This window comes from Phascolarctos cinereus, unplaced genomic scaffold, assembly GCF_003287225.1.
Source record: "Phascolarctos cinereus isolate Bilbo 61053 unplaced genomic scaffold, phaCin_HiC Scaffold_1;HRSCAF=81, whole genome shotgun sequence".
Classification (NCBI taxonomy): domain Eukaryota; kingdom Metazoa; phylum Chordata; class Mammalia; order Diprotodontia; family Phascolarctidae; genus Phascolarctos; species Phascolarctos cinereus.
Genome location: NW_027555514.1, coordinates 223,068,255 through 223,085,798, shown reverse-complemented (window position 1 = coordinate 223,085,798; position 17,544 = coordinate 223,068,255).

Sequence of the window (17,544 nt, the reverse complement as noted above, 5' to 3'; positions counted from 1 at the left end):
TTTTTTAAGAATTACAAGTACAATCTTCCTATGTAGGGATGTACACAGTTCAAGTCCATTGAATCCCTTATGTTTTCTTTTCCTTTTTTACCTTTTCAGGCTTCTCTTGGGTCTTGATATTGGAGATCAATTTTTGTTGTTGTTGTTGTTGTTCAATTCTGGTCTTCTCCTTATGAAAGCTTGAAATCCTTCTATTTCATTAAATAACCATTTTCCCCCTTGTGGTATTATGCTTAATTTCACTGGGTAGGTGATTCTTGGTTGTAGTCCTAGTTCCTTTGCCTTCTGGAATATTATGCTCCATGACCTCTGCTCCTTTGATGTTCCGTAAGTTAAGTCCTGTGAAATCCTGGTTGTGGCTCCCCAATATTTGATTTTTTTTCTAGCCATTTTTAACTTGATGTGATAGTTCTGTAATTTGGCTGTAATGTTCCTTGGAGCTTTTATTTGGGGTTCTCTTTCCTTGAGGTGATCAGTTGATTCTTTCAATGCTTATTTTACCCTCTGGTTCCAGGATATGAGGGCAGTTTTCCTTGATAATTTCTTCAAAGATGCTATCCAGGTCTTCCTTTTGATTATGGCTTTCAGGTAGTCCAATGATTCTGATATTGTCTCTCCTGGGTCTATTTTCCAGGTCAGTTGTTTTTAAAATGAGATATTTTACATTTTCTTCTATTTTTTCATTCTTTTGAATTTTATTGATTCTTGGTGTCTCATGGAGTCATTAGCTTCCACTTGCCAAATTCTAAATTTAAGGAATTGTTTTCTTCAGTTAGTTTTTGTACTTCCTTTTCCATTTGGCCAATTGTACTTTTTAAGGAGTTATTTTCTTCAGTGGCTTTTTGTATCTTTTTTTTTTCCATTTGGCCACTTCTACTTTTTAAGCAGTTGTTTTCTTTTTCCAAACTATTGACTCTTTTTTTCATAATTATCTTGTATCACTCTCATTTATTTTCCCAATTTTTCTTCTACCTCTCTTATATGATATTTAAGCTCCTTTTTGATATCTTCCATGAGTTCTTTCTGGGCTTGAGACCACTTCCCATTTTTCTTTGGGGCTTTGTTCATAAGTATTTTGACATTGCTGTCCTCTTCTGAGTTTGTGTTTTGATCTTTCCTGTCACCATAATAATTTTCTATGGTGATATTCTTTTTTGTTGTTTTTTGCTCATCTTTTTTGGCCTTTTTTTCCTTTTTTTTTTTTTTAATTTAAGCCCTGCTCCCAGGCTGGAAGGGGCATTGTCTCAGGCTTCTTGTGCAGGGCATGCAGGCCCTGGCTGTTTATTTGGTGTTACACTGATGTTGCCTAGAGGCTCATGGGGGACTTTAGTGCCTGGTGATGTGCTGAGGGTGGGATGGGAGTGACTTGCACTGCTACAGACCGTGAAGGTCTGGCAGCTTACCTGCTGTTGGGCCAGGGTCCCAGTGTTGGTGTCTGGCATCTGCTAAAGTCAGTGGGTGTTTCTGTGTTTCCCTAGGTCTACACTGAAGCATGCAGTGGTTTGGCTTCAGGCAGCTACCTATTTGCTTAGAGATATGCTGAAGCATGTGACAGAGCCTTACATTGGTGGCAGTTCTTGGAGCTTGAGTCTACCATTCTCCTGGCTCTGCTGAGGCACATGGGGGTGTGAGGTGTCGTGGTGTTAGTTTTTGCCTGCTCCATCACACTGGGGCTCAGAATCTCCAGCTGATTTGCTAAGGTGGAGCTTGCTGGTAGTCTGCTGCCATGCTTACTATCTTGGATTGCATTGCCCTTTTACCTAGGTGAGACAGACCTTTCTTGACAATCTTCCATGTTTCTTGGGTTAAAAGGTTGTTTCAACTCATCTTTTTGCTAGTCCTGCTGTTCCAGGATTTTTTTGGGGTGCTGTTTTATGGTTGTTTGGAGGTGACTATGGAAGAGTTATAGCAATTTACTGCTTACTCCACCATCTTGGCTCTGGGAAGTCTAAGAATTCTAGTTATTTTAGCACTTACCTAAAAAGTGCCATCACTGCCTCAACTGCTGAGATTCTGTCTTGGATTTCTTATGCTGCTGATGCTCAGTTCACCACTCTGGGTTTCTGCTTTATGAGCCTGACCAAAGGATTCCTTTTCAAGCAAACTTTTGGCAGTAGCCAACTTAGAGCAATTCAAATGAAAAATAAAATATGCAAATATGTAAGCAAAGAATAATAATTCTTAAAAAACCAAACACTCTCCTCATACTTATAATACTTTTATTTTGTACCTGCTACTCCAGTACCAAATGGAATTTGTTTTAAATGCCTATGTATGTGAAGGACAAATATCTCTATTAGCCTAAATCTGAATTTTTGAGAGTTATCCTTTGCGTGGATGCTGCTCTCTTCAATTATTCAAACGATTATTTTTTTTAATTCTGTGAAGTATACATTTATTTAAGTTGAAATCTGTCTACATGGGTTCATTGAATGTTCCTGGAATGATGATGGACCACCTTCTGGTATCTCTCTTTCCCTTTCTGATTTGCCTTTCAATTTTCTCAGGTTTTTTTTTTTTAATCAGGTAGGGAGCAGGCCAGTATCAGCAAAGGCATGGCAGAAAAAAAAATCAGCATTACACTTCCAGTACACTCCTCTCCCACAACCTACATTAATGCCTCATTAGAGCTGACCCTGAATTCTCAGGGGCTCATGGGCTGGTGAAGGATAAACCTTGGTGGATTTTTCAAGCTGAAAAAACCTTTGAAAATAGACCTAGTGATACACCATTGTTCAAGAACCAATGTAGTTAAGTTTGGAGAGGGTTATCATCATGTTGACCATGGGCTGATAAATTTTTTTCAGCACCAGAAACTCTGGAAGATGCTCTAACCACTGAAGTATTGCATAGGGAAGTGAAATCAGCTAGGTTTGATAAACATTAATTGATGGTCTGCTATGTACAAAGTACTATTCTAAATGCTTGAGGGAGTATAAAGTTAAATGGACAAAGTCTCTCTGCTTAAGGCACTTAAAATCTAGCACATATAGCTTAATAAAATCGAGCAAAGTGAAAAGTTTGTGTCAGAGAATAGTAGCAAAGGAAATAGTATGTGAGTGTTCAAGGGAGGTATTAAAGCCAGCTCGAATACTCAGGAAAGTCAATTGTCAAATTGTCTTTACACCTGCGAAATCATCAAATGCTACAAATCAGAGGTTTATTTCTAAACTTCAGAAAGTGATACAGCAAATGTTAATGCTGTAGATTAAAATTAAAAGTATATTATTATGTGTATTTTTTTCAGAAAGCTGGTTGTTAAACATTTACTAGCACACCTTTAAAAATAAGGTTGGATAGAAAAGGGAGGGTCTAAACTATGGAGAGCTTTGAAAGACAGACAGGGGAGTTTAGATTTAATGTGTTAGGAAAGATAGAAGCAGGACACTAGAGAATTCCCCTCCTTGGACTCACCAGACTTTGCCACTATGTTTCAATTGCTTTCTCACTATGAGAGTTCCTTCTACCCCTGGGATTCCATTCTCCCCTTGGCGAATTCCTCCAGGAACTTCGATTTTGAGGACAAGTCAAGACTAGTCATTCTTTCCGTGGCTTTGAATCTGACTTTCTGTACTCTACCACGTATCTGAAGGAATAGTTTTCTTCCCACTCCTGCTTTCCAAGTCTCTTGTGTGTTGTCTTCCCCCCTTAAAATGTAAATTCCTCAAGGATTAGAATTGTCTTTCTTCATCTGTGTTTGTATCCCCAAATTTGGAATTTGTATCCCAAGATCTTACTACAGTGCCTGGTACATAACAAGCTTTTAATAAATGATTGTTGATTTGATTTGTTGATTAAGACAAGTAATTGTTTTTTTTAATAATGCCTTTACTCATATTTGGGTTCTATTCTTCTCAAACTCATGATCACTCATCTTTCCAGAGGAAACTAATCCAAAAAGACCTTGGAGATCATTTGGAATGAATAGCCTGATTTTTCAGATGAATAAACTGAGTGCCAGAGAAGTTAAATAACTTACCAAGAACAAACAGCTAATTATCAGTGGAGCTAGGATTTGAAATCAGGTCTAGTATGTGAACTCCTAGTTCAATGTTATTTTTTTCTATACTTGAAATAAAAGTCATCAGTACTCTATGACTTTAACTTTAGGACAGTGGTTGGGATAAAAATCAGTTTTGAAGGTTCAAGGAGGAACTGGATGGTGAGGAACTACAGACATCAGGAATAAACCACTAAATCGAGAGACTTGGAAGTGAAAAGAAACATGATAGTTTTAGGAGGCAAGTGGGCCAAGGGAAGAATTTCGTGGTAGGGTATATTTATGCCAATGTGGAAGCAGAACTCATAGGATCTTATGTCTAGAACTATGAGAGACCCCAGACACCATCTAGTCCTAATCCATTATTTTACTGATGAGGAAACTGAAGCCAAGGAAGGTTAAATAAGTTTCCTAAGGTCACTCAGGTACCAAGTATCAGAGGTGAGACTTTAACCAGCATCCATTGACTGCACTAACAGTGTTTGATTTCCCCCACTATACTATACTATTCAGGCTATAGTATGATTTTGAAAATAACCAGAGAAGAGATCAAAGATGTTGGAGATAGAAGGTATAGGTGTGGAAATGAGGACCCCCAAGATGCAGAACAAAGGTAGCTAAATGGTACTATGGAAAGAACACTGGCCCTGGAGTCAGGAAGACTCAGCTTCTTGAGTTCAAACCTGGCTTCAGAACCTTACTAGCTGTATGACCTTGGGAAAGTCAATTAACCCTATTTGCCTTGGTTTCCTCATCTATGAAATGAGCTGGAAAAGTAAATGGCAAGCCATTTCAGTGTCTTTGCCAATAAAACCCCCAATGTGTCAGACATGAATAAACAACAACAACAAGAGTTAGGAATGGGTGGAATCCTGGGGTGGGGGGTGGCAAGGAATGCTATATTTAACTTTACAGGTGAAGGACAAATTTCCTTTAACTCTGGAGGGAAAGATAAGATGATAGATAAAGGTAAACTATAGAAGGCATAGGCCAAACACGTAACGATTAAGTCAGGATCCAAAAGATCTTGAGAGGCCAAAATGATGATTTCTATCTAATAAATCAGAATTCCTTTGAGATAAATGTAAAGTCATGTAATTGATTTTTTTTAAAGCCCAAATGCATAAATACAGGATGGAGAAGATGAAACAAGCTGGATGAAAAAGAATATAGGCATTTTAGTGGACTGAAAAATGTGACACGAGTTGCAATTTAATGTGGCAGCATGAACAACAACAAAACAGTTAATGCTATTGGCTGAATTGAAGGGAAGAGTGTCCAAAATGAGAGATCTTAGTCCTACCTTTCTCTGTCCAAGTAAAACCCTATCTGGAGTATCATATTTAATTCTGGGTATTTTTAGTGAAGATTTTGATAAGCTAAAGAATTCTCAAATGAAGATAACCAGGAAACAAAGGAAACTGGAGATCAGGTCCATAACTACATGGGGATAGATTAAAGAAACATGAAGATATTTAGGTTGAAGAAGAGAAGCCTTGGAGTTGGGATGGGGGTGAACAAGGTAACTGGCTTCCGTATATGAAACATTGCAATGTTGCAAAGGGAATTTTTTTTTTCCATTTAGCCCCATAGGACAGAACTAGGAATCCTAGATGGAAGTTACAGAGAGGTAAATTTAAGTTTAATATATGGATAAAACATCCTAATATCAAGTGCTATCCCAAAGTTGAATGGACTACCTAGAGAGATCTCTGGAGGTCTCCAAGGTGAGGCTGTATGGTCATTTGTTACAGTGGTATAGAGGGATCACAATCGAACTTCCACTTCCACAAGCCAAGATGGCAGAGTAAGAGGTGAATCTCTCTTACCCTCCCTGAAAGCCCAAAAAATACCACCCCAGGAAAAAACCTGAAACAGCTGAGCCAGAATAAAGATGGGGTGCAGCAGTCCAGTAGCCCAGGTAGCTTGAGGGATTAACTAGAAAGGCCCCTCTTACCCTGGGGGAAGGCGAGCAGTTACAGACGTGAGGCATCCCAGCAAGCTAGTGGAAAGCCCCATCTCAGCATACCAGGAGAAGATCCTGAAGCCCAGGTGATGGAGCAGACAAACACCAACACCTGGACCACTGAGTGCCTCATTGGGGGGGGGGAACTGGTGGAAACCAGCTCAGAAAACCACCAGGTGCCTTGGCATTCTACAGCAACTGGCTCTCCAAGTGCCTCAGCAAAACTAAGGGAAGCAGTGCTCCAAGGGGTCCCAGGTGGATAAACACCCTACAACATCCATCTGAAAGGAGCTGAAGAAAGCAAAAGGAAAGAAAAGCCTGGGTGATGAAATCTCCAGGAGCCACACTACCCACTCCTACCCCTAGAGTTCCAGTGTTGCTGATTCCAGCCCAACCAGGTAGGCTGCCAGAACCCTACAGGCTCCAAATGTCAACATTGGAGGCCCCAGCACTCAAAGCCAGCGACCAGGCCCTAGGATCCCAACACAAAAAGCTTGGGTCAGTGCACTCTGCTTCCCAGCAGGAGAGCCCAATATCTTTAAAGGCCAGGAAATAAGCAAACACCATGAGCAAAAAGAAATGTACGATAGATTCTTATTATGGGAAGAGTGAAGATCAAGGCAGAAATTCTGAAGAGGACAACATTGTCAACAAACCCACATCTGTAACCTCAAAAGGGAATATGAACTGGTATGAAGCCCAAAAAGCCTTCTTAGAAGAGCTCAAGAAGGATTTTTTTTAAAGTCAAATGAGAGGGGTAGAAGAGGCCTTAAAAAATACAATTGGCCAATTGGGAAAAAAGTACACTGAAGAAAACAAGTCCCTAAAAAACTCAATTGAGCAGTTGAAGAAGGAAGTACAAAAACTAACAGAAGAAAACAATCTGTTAAAAACTACAGTTGGATGAATGGAAACTAATGACTCTATGAGAGAGCAAGAATCAGTCAAACAGAAACAAAAAAATGAAAAAATAGATTAAAAACGTAAAATACCTCATCAGTAAAACAACTGACCTGGAAAATCGATTCAGGAGAGACAACTTAAAAATTATTGGACTACCTGAAAATCTTAATAAAAAAAGAGCCTGGACAATATCTTTCAGGAAATCATAAAGGAAAACTGCCCTGAGGTCCTTGAACCAGAGGGTAAAATAGCCATAGAAAGAATCCGCTGATCACCTCCTGAAAAAGATCCCAAGTTGAAAATGCCAAAGAATATAGTAGTCAAATTCCAAAATTACCAGGTCAAAGAGAAAATACTGCAAGCAACCAGAAAGAAATAATTTAAATATCATGGAAGGATTGCAGAGGACCTTGCAGCTTCTACATTAAAGACCGTAGGGCATGGAACGTGATATTCTGTAAGGCAGAGGATCTTGGATTGCGGCCAAGGATCAACTACTTAGCGAAAGTGAGCATGATCTTTCAGGGGAGGATATTCAGCAAAATAAGGGACTTCCAAACCTTCCTGATAAAAAGACCTGAGCTCAACAGAAAATTTGATCTTCAAGTACCAGACTCAAGAGAGATATAAAAAGGTAAATGGAAAAGAAAGAAACAACATGTTATTAATAAGGGCAAACTGTTTACATTCCTCAAGGGAAGATGACACTTGTAACTCTTGAGAACTGTATTGTTATTACACCATGTCAAGGGGGTATATATAAAGGGGGTGGGTCTGACTTTGAAAAACTTAATCCCTCTCAGAAATACAAAGATCTAAGACACCTCCAAAAGCCTCATGATGGAAAATGCTGTCCACATCCAAAGAAAGAACTATGGAGTTAAAAATGCAGATCAAAGCACACTATTTGCTATTTTTTTCCCCTTCTATTGCATTTTGTTTCCTCTTTCTGGTGGTTCCTCCTATTAGTTCTAATTCTTACTTATAACATCACTAATGTGAAAATATGTTTAATAGGAATATATAATATATATATATATAGCCTATATTAGATTGTGTGCTGTCGTGGGGAGGGAGGGAGAGAGGGAGGGGGAGAAAAATTTAAAGCTCAAAAGCTTATGGAAGTGATTGTTGATAAATCAGAATAAATTAATAAAAAAATAAATTTAAAAAAAGGTGTTATAAAGGAAACATAACCAGCTATGAGTGGACTAGGTGACCTCAGAAAACCTTTTGAATTTGAGATTTCATGGCTCCAGACTTAAGGTCAAAATAGGACCGAATAAGTTATCAGGATATCTTCTTCAATTTTCTTTTGTATAATCTCCAAGTCATTTATTAGACTTTAAGTATTTGTGTTAAATTCTTTACTTTTACCAAAAAAGAAAATCAATGTTTTCGAAAGGATTTTGTTCCTAAAACTCTATGTAATTGAGATGGACCAGTAGTGAGCAAATCAGCAGTGATGCAAAATTCATGTACTGCGAGACAAACCCTTCAGGCTCACTTGGAAAAGGTCCCCAGCCAACTAATTTTTGGCTCATGATGAGAAAAACACATTTTCATGCTGCTGATACATATATATATTTTATTCAGTTCCATCTCAGAAGAAGACCATTTGAGAAGAACGACCTCAGAAACAGCGAACTAACATTGTATGGACAAATTTCTGATTTTAGAATTTCTTTATGTCTTTTATAGCTCCTGAAATACTGTAGAAGCCCCTTGTTAAATGACTTCTGGTTTTCCTCTGGTTCTCTTCCAACCACCATACTCATCATTAAGTAATCAGTGAGAAGAAGAGCTAGGTGGCACAGTGGATAGAGCACTGGGTGTTTAATTGGGAAGGCTCATCTTTCTGAGTTCAAATCTAGCCTCAGACACTACCTGTGTGAACCTGGGCAAGTCACTTAACCCCTTTTGCCTCAGTTTCCTCATCTGTAAAATGAGCTGGAGAAGAAAATGTCAAGCCAGTATATTTGCTAAGAAAATACAATAAGGGGTCACAAAGGGTCAGATACAATGGAAACAACTAAACAACAATAATCATTGAGATACATCTTTATTAAAGTCACCTCTAGAAAAATTGTGCTCTCTCAAAGACAACAACTCTAGCTTCCCCCTCATGTGTTCTTTGCATATTAAGACATCAAATTTCAATATATATTGTGCTTTTATAGCATCCAAACCACCAGCCAATTTAGCAAGGAAGCCAGTCAGTTCAATTTAAATAAAATATTCTGTCCGACTGGGTGTTTGTCAATATTCTGACTTATTGAATGTTTTATGCATCAAATGGATGCTGTGGCATACACAGGCCTTAAAACAGTAAATTGTCTTGCCCCCAGGCTAGGGGAACTCTGAAGTAGTGTCAAGCTCCAAACATTCAGAAATTACTAGAGTACTGAGTTCTGATAGTTTCACATCTCAGAGATGTATTGAAGGAGATTGTTGTTCAAGTTCAGGTAAGGTTGGATGCCCTGAGCTTGAATTTATTTGTGGCCTTGCTGCTTTTTCCTGAACTCAGCCTTTTAGCACCTACCTCTGTGACTTTGCCTAGGTTATATACTTCATACATGGAAGACATTCCCTATTCTGTTATGACTCTTAAGCTCTCTACTTTCTTTCAAGTTTCACTTCATGTGCTAGCTTCTATATAGAAGTTTTCCTGATTCCCTCAACTTTTTAATGCATTTAAGGTGTTCCAACGATCATCTAGGTATTTAGTTGTGACCTCCTCCCAACCCCCATTCCAAGCAGAATTTAAGATTCCCAAGGAAAGAAACTAATTTTGAGTTTGTTTCTGCATCTTCAGCACCAAGAACAATATTTAGCACATAGTAGGTGCTTGATATATTTTGGTTGGGTTTGATTGGATTTGGATTAGATGGGCAGCAGCCTGGTATAATAGAAAGCATGTTGGCTGTGAAGAAAGTACAGATGTGAATTCTGGCTCTATCACAGAAATGGTTTGAATGTTGTCTCTCTGCTTAAAATGTGAGTTCCTTGAGGGCAAGGGACTGTTTTTGCCTTTCTTTGTATCTCCAGAGTTTAGCAGAGTGCCTAGCACTTACTAAGCACTTAATAAATGCTTGTGTAAGTTGACTTGACTTGAGACAGAGACATAGCTTGAGGCTGCTGCTGATTAGCCTGAAGGATAACCTATGGTTCTTGAAATTCCAGTCTGACCATTCATAGAACTAGCCTTCATCTTTGTTAAAAGTGTAGCACAGAGTTTATTAAATCCAACACTCCCAGGCCAAATATAATATCACATAAAGGTATTTTGAAGACAACTGCAGAAAATTTCCCTGGCTATTATGGAAGACCTTACAAACTACACCAAGACAACAACTCTGGGAGGTCAACACTTTGTGTATTGTTGGCCCCGTTTTAGAGATGAAGAATCTGACACTCAGAGGAGTTATATGACGTGCCCATACCCAGACAACTAACAAGTGAGGAAAGCAAGATTCAAATCCAAGTTTCTCCTTACTCAATGTCCAGTACCTTTTCTGTTCTACCTCCCTGCCTAACAGAGCTGGGAGCACCCTGAGCAGTGACTTATAATTGAAGAAAAATAAAATAAAAACTATACCTTGTCCACCTTGTCCACCTTTTGACCCAAAGAGATCAATGGACCAAGACAGGATTAAAGTGATGAGGTGCTACCAGAAGAGATTTTATTGAGATTTCAGTGAATGGAAACTTACACACATCTTTGGGACTAAGATTGCTCTTCAGAAAACTTTCGTTTGTTGTCCTCCATCTTTTAATAAAATGTCTTCCAGAATATCGTGAACTATGTATTTGTGATTACTTAATCAGACTTAGTAAACGGATGGGGATGGTATAGTCATTTCCTCAAGTTTCCTAATGAGAGCTAAGAGTCAAGAAGCAAGAAAATTCCCTAAAATATAACCAGGCCCATTGTGTCAACAACGACAACAACAACCACAACCAATCTGACACAAGAGTTTCATGCACCACTATTATACAAGGTAGAATATGATAGAGACAAAGTAGAGTTAGTCAAAATTATATGAGAAAACAGAGAAATTGGAGAGATTCTTTTCACCTGGGAGAAATAGGAAAGGCTTATTGGAGTAAGTGGCAATTGACTTCGGCCTTGAAGGAAGCAGTGAGAGTCTATTCTAAGTACGGGGAATCATATAAACAAATGCACAGAGAAAAAAGACAGAAGATAATAAGGGAGTCAAAGGTCCATCAATGGTCCGGTTTAACTGGAGCATAAAGCACTGCATAAGATTAATCAATAAAAGAATCAACAAAGCATTTACACAGTACCTACCATATTCCAAATGATGTGTTAGGCACTGGTAATAAAAAGACAAAAATGAAATTGTTCTTTCTCTCAAGGAACTTAAATCTTTTGAGGTAAATAACATGCGTGTAAGTATGTAAGAAAAAAAGTAAAAGGTCATTTAAGGGGTATACTAAAAGCTGGGGGATCAGGAGAGTCTTCATGTAGGAGATGCTGCCAGAAACTGTTTTTGCTTTTGTCTTTGTATCTTGGCAACTGGGCAGCTAAGTTGATAGAGTATCTGGGCCTAGAATCAGGAAGACTCGACTTCATGAGTTCAAATCCAGACACAGACACTTACTAGCTATGTGACTTTGGACAAATCACTTGACCCTGTTTGCCTCAGCTTCCTCATCTATAAAATGAGCTGGAGAAGGAAATGCAAACCACTCCAGTATCTTTGCCAAGAAAACCCAAAATGGGGTCAGAAAGAGTTGGACACCACTGAAATGACTAAATAACATCTCATCCCCTAGAATATTGCCTTGCATAACTAGGTTCTTAACAAATATTTCTTGATTGATTGAACAGTCAGCAAGTCATTCAGTCAGCATGCATTTATATGCCAGGCACTGTGCTTAGCACTTGGGGATACAAAGAAAGACAAAAGACAGTCCCTGCCCTCAGGGAGCTCAAAATTTAGTGGGGGACATAACATGCAAACAGCTATGTAAGACAAGATATATGCAAAATAAATCGGAGATAATCAACAGGGGGACGGTGCTAGCTTTAAGAGGGATTGAGAGGTTTCCTGCAGAAGGTGGGATCAAATAATAAGTCTTGTATTTTTTACCTCTTGAGAGAAGTGTTACTTTGAAGTTAGAAATGGGTGAAAGCTGCCAAGAAGTGTATTTATGTTTACAGCAAGAGAAAACTTAACAATTAGAAATGTGATTTTGCACAGTACTCTCACCTTACATTCAATTCACTTCTTCCCAATGTCATGGTCCTCTTCAGGAATGAAGGACAAACAACAATAACAACACAACAACAACTTTAAAGTTGTGCTTGATTGTAGAATATCATTTGCTTTTGCAAATGTTTATTCCCTTCAGTAATAATCCTCATCAAGAATGCCTTCCATGAAGAGTAGAATATTTTTATAAAAAATTTTATCCAGATGAGAAAACAGGCAAGGGGTTCCTAGTTATTGATATTCATTCTCAATCATTTTTTGGGGGGGAGTGTAGTAATAAGATTGTTCCCCCCACCCCCTACACATTCAGTATCTTCCCCTCCTCCAGATACCTTGAGAATTGGCCTCAAAATTGGATTCTTTCCAAAACTGATCCCCTCAGCACATACTTGATTTAGTTCATCTGCTTTTTCCATCTGTGTTTTCTTTAATGCCATTTCCACTTCCTCAAGAAGCACACCCAGAATGGTAATGTTAGCATCCAACTCTAGTAGAATTACCTGATGGTAAGTAGTCTAGGACAAAAATCTTTACAGATATTTTCCACCTTTCATGTATTTGCTGTCTTCCTTCCAATTTTGACCTCAAATGCCTGCAAGATGACTTTGCTTAGTTGGGGCTCTCTCCAAGTTCTCTTTAAACTTGCTTTACTTTCCACAACTTCTCACTGTTTTATGAGGTGATGCTGCTTATAATCCAAATAATTGGATTGTGGATCACCTGGAGGGCAGGAGAAAGGTGCTTTGTGAGCACAAGAAAGCTCAAACACATGATAAATATTGTGTTACACAGGAGGAAGATCCTCACAATGTAAAAAGAATGCTAGGAAGGGTCTCAGCATGTTGGAAGGACCCCTGTAGTAGATCAGATCTCATGTGTTATAGGTGGCTAAAATATATTTAGTGAAGCTTGTAGGCCGTATACCATTCTTAACATTCCTGCTAGCAAATAGTATTTAAATTTCCACGTTTGGAAAAGAAACAGCTCTTAGAGATCCTCCAGATGCCTGGAAGACAAGCCTTTACCACAGACGTGGCTTATTCATTCTGCAAGGCATATAAACTGCACCCAATCCAAGATATAGTTTTTGCATGTTGTCTTCTTCATTAGATTATGAACTCCTTGAGAGCAGGGATGATTTTTTGGCTTTATTTGTATCCTTGATGCTTAACATAATATCTGGTATATAGTAGGTACTTAATGAATGTTGCTTGACTGACTAACATTGCTCTCCAGATCTGACACAATGCTTTGCTGTGAAAACTGGCTAACCCTTACCTTCTGGAATCACCTCTTTGGAGTCTTGGGACACAAGAAAAGCTCTGTTCTACTAGAATCCTGGATCTTCATATTGCTTCTCTACTTTTTATGCAGCTAAGTAAACATTTTTGGTTTGATATTTTTGGGTCTGTGTTTTTCATTTCCACTAAAGCCCTAAGTTGACTCTGGCCGTTTCTGAACCACCAAAGTAGCCTAAATCACACCTCACTTTGACTAAGGCCTATTGGCCAACTGCACTTAGCACAATATCTGGCACATAGCAGGCAGTTGATAAATTTTTACTGATTGATTATGGGCAGAGCTGGACAAGAGCCATATGTGTATGAGGTCTTGAGTGCACACAGTTCGGCTGTCTACATTGGTAGAGGGAACATTCTTATTATTAAATTCACAGATCCATTAGCATATTGGAACTAATTCTGACAAGTACAATGCAGTTTATGTTTCTGCATGTATTTTAAATATACGTATATTCATACACGTCATCTCATCCTATAAGCTACATAAGTTCTTTGAGATCTGGGTCCATTGCATTTTTGTCTTTGTAGCCCTAGCACCTAGCAGAGTGCCTGACAAATATAGGAGCTTAATAAATGCTTGTTGATAAATTATCCTACTAGGAGATATGGTATTTTGTTAATGAAGTAATTATATAGTGCTGTATTTTCATAGCACTACATACATGAAGTAATAGCTTCATGTAACTTCACATTGAGATATTCAGCAGATAACTTTGTGATGACATACATTCTAATGCAGGCAAACCTCGCCTAATGCTGTTAATTTGCTCATATAAGATGAAATTATGTTACACAAGGCAGAATCAGCTCCATATGAATTATATTATACTTACACATAGATGACCAGTCAAGGAATGCCTTGATGATTTGATATAGTTGAGTTTGGTTATATAACACTAATAATGTCCTCCTGAGACCAAGCAACTTTTGGCAAGTTATGTTAATGTAGCAATTTTGTTATTGCCCCATGAAACAATTACATCATTATGAACTTACTCAATATATTAAAAATGTGATACTTTTGGTTAATAGGATTTTTACTTGTAAATAGTACATGTGTTCTAGAGAGGTTATGTGTAATGTTTGTATAAATTGAATCATATGTTAAACGCATCAGGAGAACTTGTGATTCGGTGATATCCTAGGAGGAATTTTTTTTTTTTGGCAAAGAGTGCTTTTGTGAAACAAAGGATTATCTCTTTACCTCTAATGTAATCAAAGGTTGCTCTGTATTATGGTTATGTACTGAAAATGGGTCAAACTTGTTATTCATACCATGTAACCAGCATAACCCAACCTTGCCTTTAGACTTTGTTGCATTTGAGGAAAAGAGAGATTAGAGGCAATATTGTATAATAGATAGAGAGATAGAGTTAAAGTCAGAGAGTCTTGGGTTCAAAATCTACCTCAGATTGTGTAACACCAAGTGAGTCACTCTCACAGCCTCAGTTCCTCCCTATGTAAAATGAAGATATTAAAATGTATAACATTCACCCCAAAGGGTTGTTTTCAGGATCAAATGAGCTAATGTGTCTGAAGGAATGGGTCTGAAAACCTTAAGATGATTAATAGATGTCACTTATTATTATTATTATTATTATTATTATTATTATTATTTATAGGCTCACAAGAACTTGGAATAGAATCAGAGATCTATAGCTATAAAGAACCTCAGAGCCAGCTACTCCAAATCTCTTATTTTATAGATGAGGAAACTGAGTTTCAGAGAGGTCAGGTGACTTTTCTAAGGTTTCGGGGCACACAAGTCAATAATTGTTTGATTCAAAGAGTTATAAATGGAGCAGGTTTTACATAGCATCTTGTGCATTCAGGAATGCAACTGACTTTCCATATAGTGCAGATCACTGGTTTTCTTTGCCCAAAACTTGGGGGGTTGGGAGTAGTACTGAGAGACGGCACAGTATATATTTCATAGATGTTGTACAAAGACCCAATAATCTATCTCCATCATAGTAACTTGATGTGTGTGTGTTGTTTTTATTTGGGTCTTTTTAGGGGAAGAGGGAGGGTCTGGTTTGGTGTTTTATGACTCAACAATGAACTTTATTATTTGCATATAAATTATTTAGAGTTTTTTTCTCTTAACATCGTTGTCACGTCACACCCCTCCTCCTCTCAGTAAACTCCAATGACTCCTTATTTCCTTTAGGATCAAATTATAAACTCCTCTCTTTGACATTTAAAATCTCTTCATAATGTGGCCCCTTTCCAACCTTTGCAGCCTTCTTTCCACAATACTCTCCTCTTAGAATTCTGTACTACAGCCACACTGACTTTCTCACAGCTCTACACATATGATACTTTATCTCTTTCTGGGCCTTTGTGCCTGCCTATTAAGTACTTCCTTCTCACCTCTGCCTCTTGAAATCTTTCCAGGTTTCCTTCCAAACTCAGCTGAATCACCACCTTTTACATGAAGCCTTTCCTGATCCCCATCTGCTAATGTACTCCTTCTCCAAACAAACTTGTAATCACTTTGTTGTGTATTACTTACATCTTTGTCTATTTCCATGTTATCTCACTCGTTAGAATATAAGCCCTTTGAGAGCAAAAAGTGTTTTACTTCTGTCTTTGTATCCTAAATGTTTAGCACAGTGCCTGACATACACTTGATCAATGCAACCACCCTCCTCTCTCCTGGTAATAAAGAATACAATCAAAGAAAATAAATCAACACATTAGCTACATCTGACAAGTAAGATCTTTTGCCCCATATGGCCCATCTTCCTGCTGAGAAGAAAGAAGTTTATTCACCTGTCAATCCTCTGAAGTCAACATGGGTCACATGATGAAGAGTCCTGATGTTTCCAATTGTTATTTTTCTTTGTATTTCTGTTATCAAACAATGAACTCTAGATGCATTGCTTCTCTATGGACAATTTAGAACTACTAAACGAGGTATCTCAAGAACTGAAATTGATACACAATATGGGACCTGAGATTAGCTTTCCCCAATCATTGAGTTCTAAATTTTACTACTAGATTTACTGTATCACAATTAACAGCAGATTCCATTATTAAAATGTTTTTTAATACAAAAATGCATCCATCCCCACTGTCCCATTTGTACCAGAATAAGCTAAGTTTTAGAGTCCTTTTTCTTTTCTTCCAAAGAACCCCAATTATTTGAAAATTTTTAATTATATATTTTATAATAAGGACATATGTCTTAGAAACTTTTTACCTCCCTCCAGGAAGAACTTATGCCTACCTGAGTATAAATAAGAGATTTTTTAAAATTTGAACTCTTCTTTTCTCACTCTTTTCCCTTTATGATTCCACCCTTGCCCTCACATAGCATTTTTATTAGTGCCATCAGTGTGATAGTGATAGTAGTAGTATTCTTACCCCATTAGTATCAAAGTGTCAGCTTTTCTACCACGTTCTTTTATGTACAATGTGCTCAAAGTTGTATTGTCTGAGAGAGCTACTTACCAAGCCAGTGGAAAGGGAACTTTTTTTTTTTAATATTCTGCCATAGAGAACACTGAAAAAAGACAGCGAGATAAAGGTTTCTTGCTGCTAACAACAACTTTCTCATGGAGTTAGATGGGTTCTTAAATATTCATGTGTAGCTCCCACTTACAGCCACAACTTTCCAGCTCATCACTAGTCAGGAAAGGGCATAATTTTCTGGTCCAGCACTCAGTTCCTACAGCACCCTGCAGAATCCTGACACCAAAAGCTGGTGAAAAGTATGATTCTTTGCTTCTGTGTGAATGCTGGACAGGAAGCCCCAGAAGGAAAATCTGACAAGAATTAATGTCTTTTCCCAGGATCCTGTAGCCAGCTAGAGATGTAACTTACTCATCAGTGGTACCAGAAAATCTCCCCCTGAGACTCTATTTTTTTAAAAAGTTGTGGGGTTTCAAAAAAGTTGTGGAGGTTTTTATGGATGTAAAAAATGTCATTGGAGAATATTTGCTGATGCATGCTTCATATTCTAATAAGTTAAACTTCAGCTTTATTAGTAATAGGCCTTTATACATATTTGTGGAAACTTTGGTTTGACCCTCTCCCATTACCTACAGGATTTTTGGCCTTAAAGTTTGGAAACTTGGGTTCTAGTCCTGGCTGCAACACTTACTAGCTATGTCGCCATAAGCAAATAAC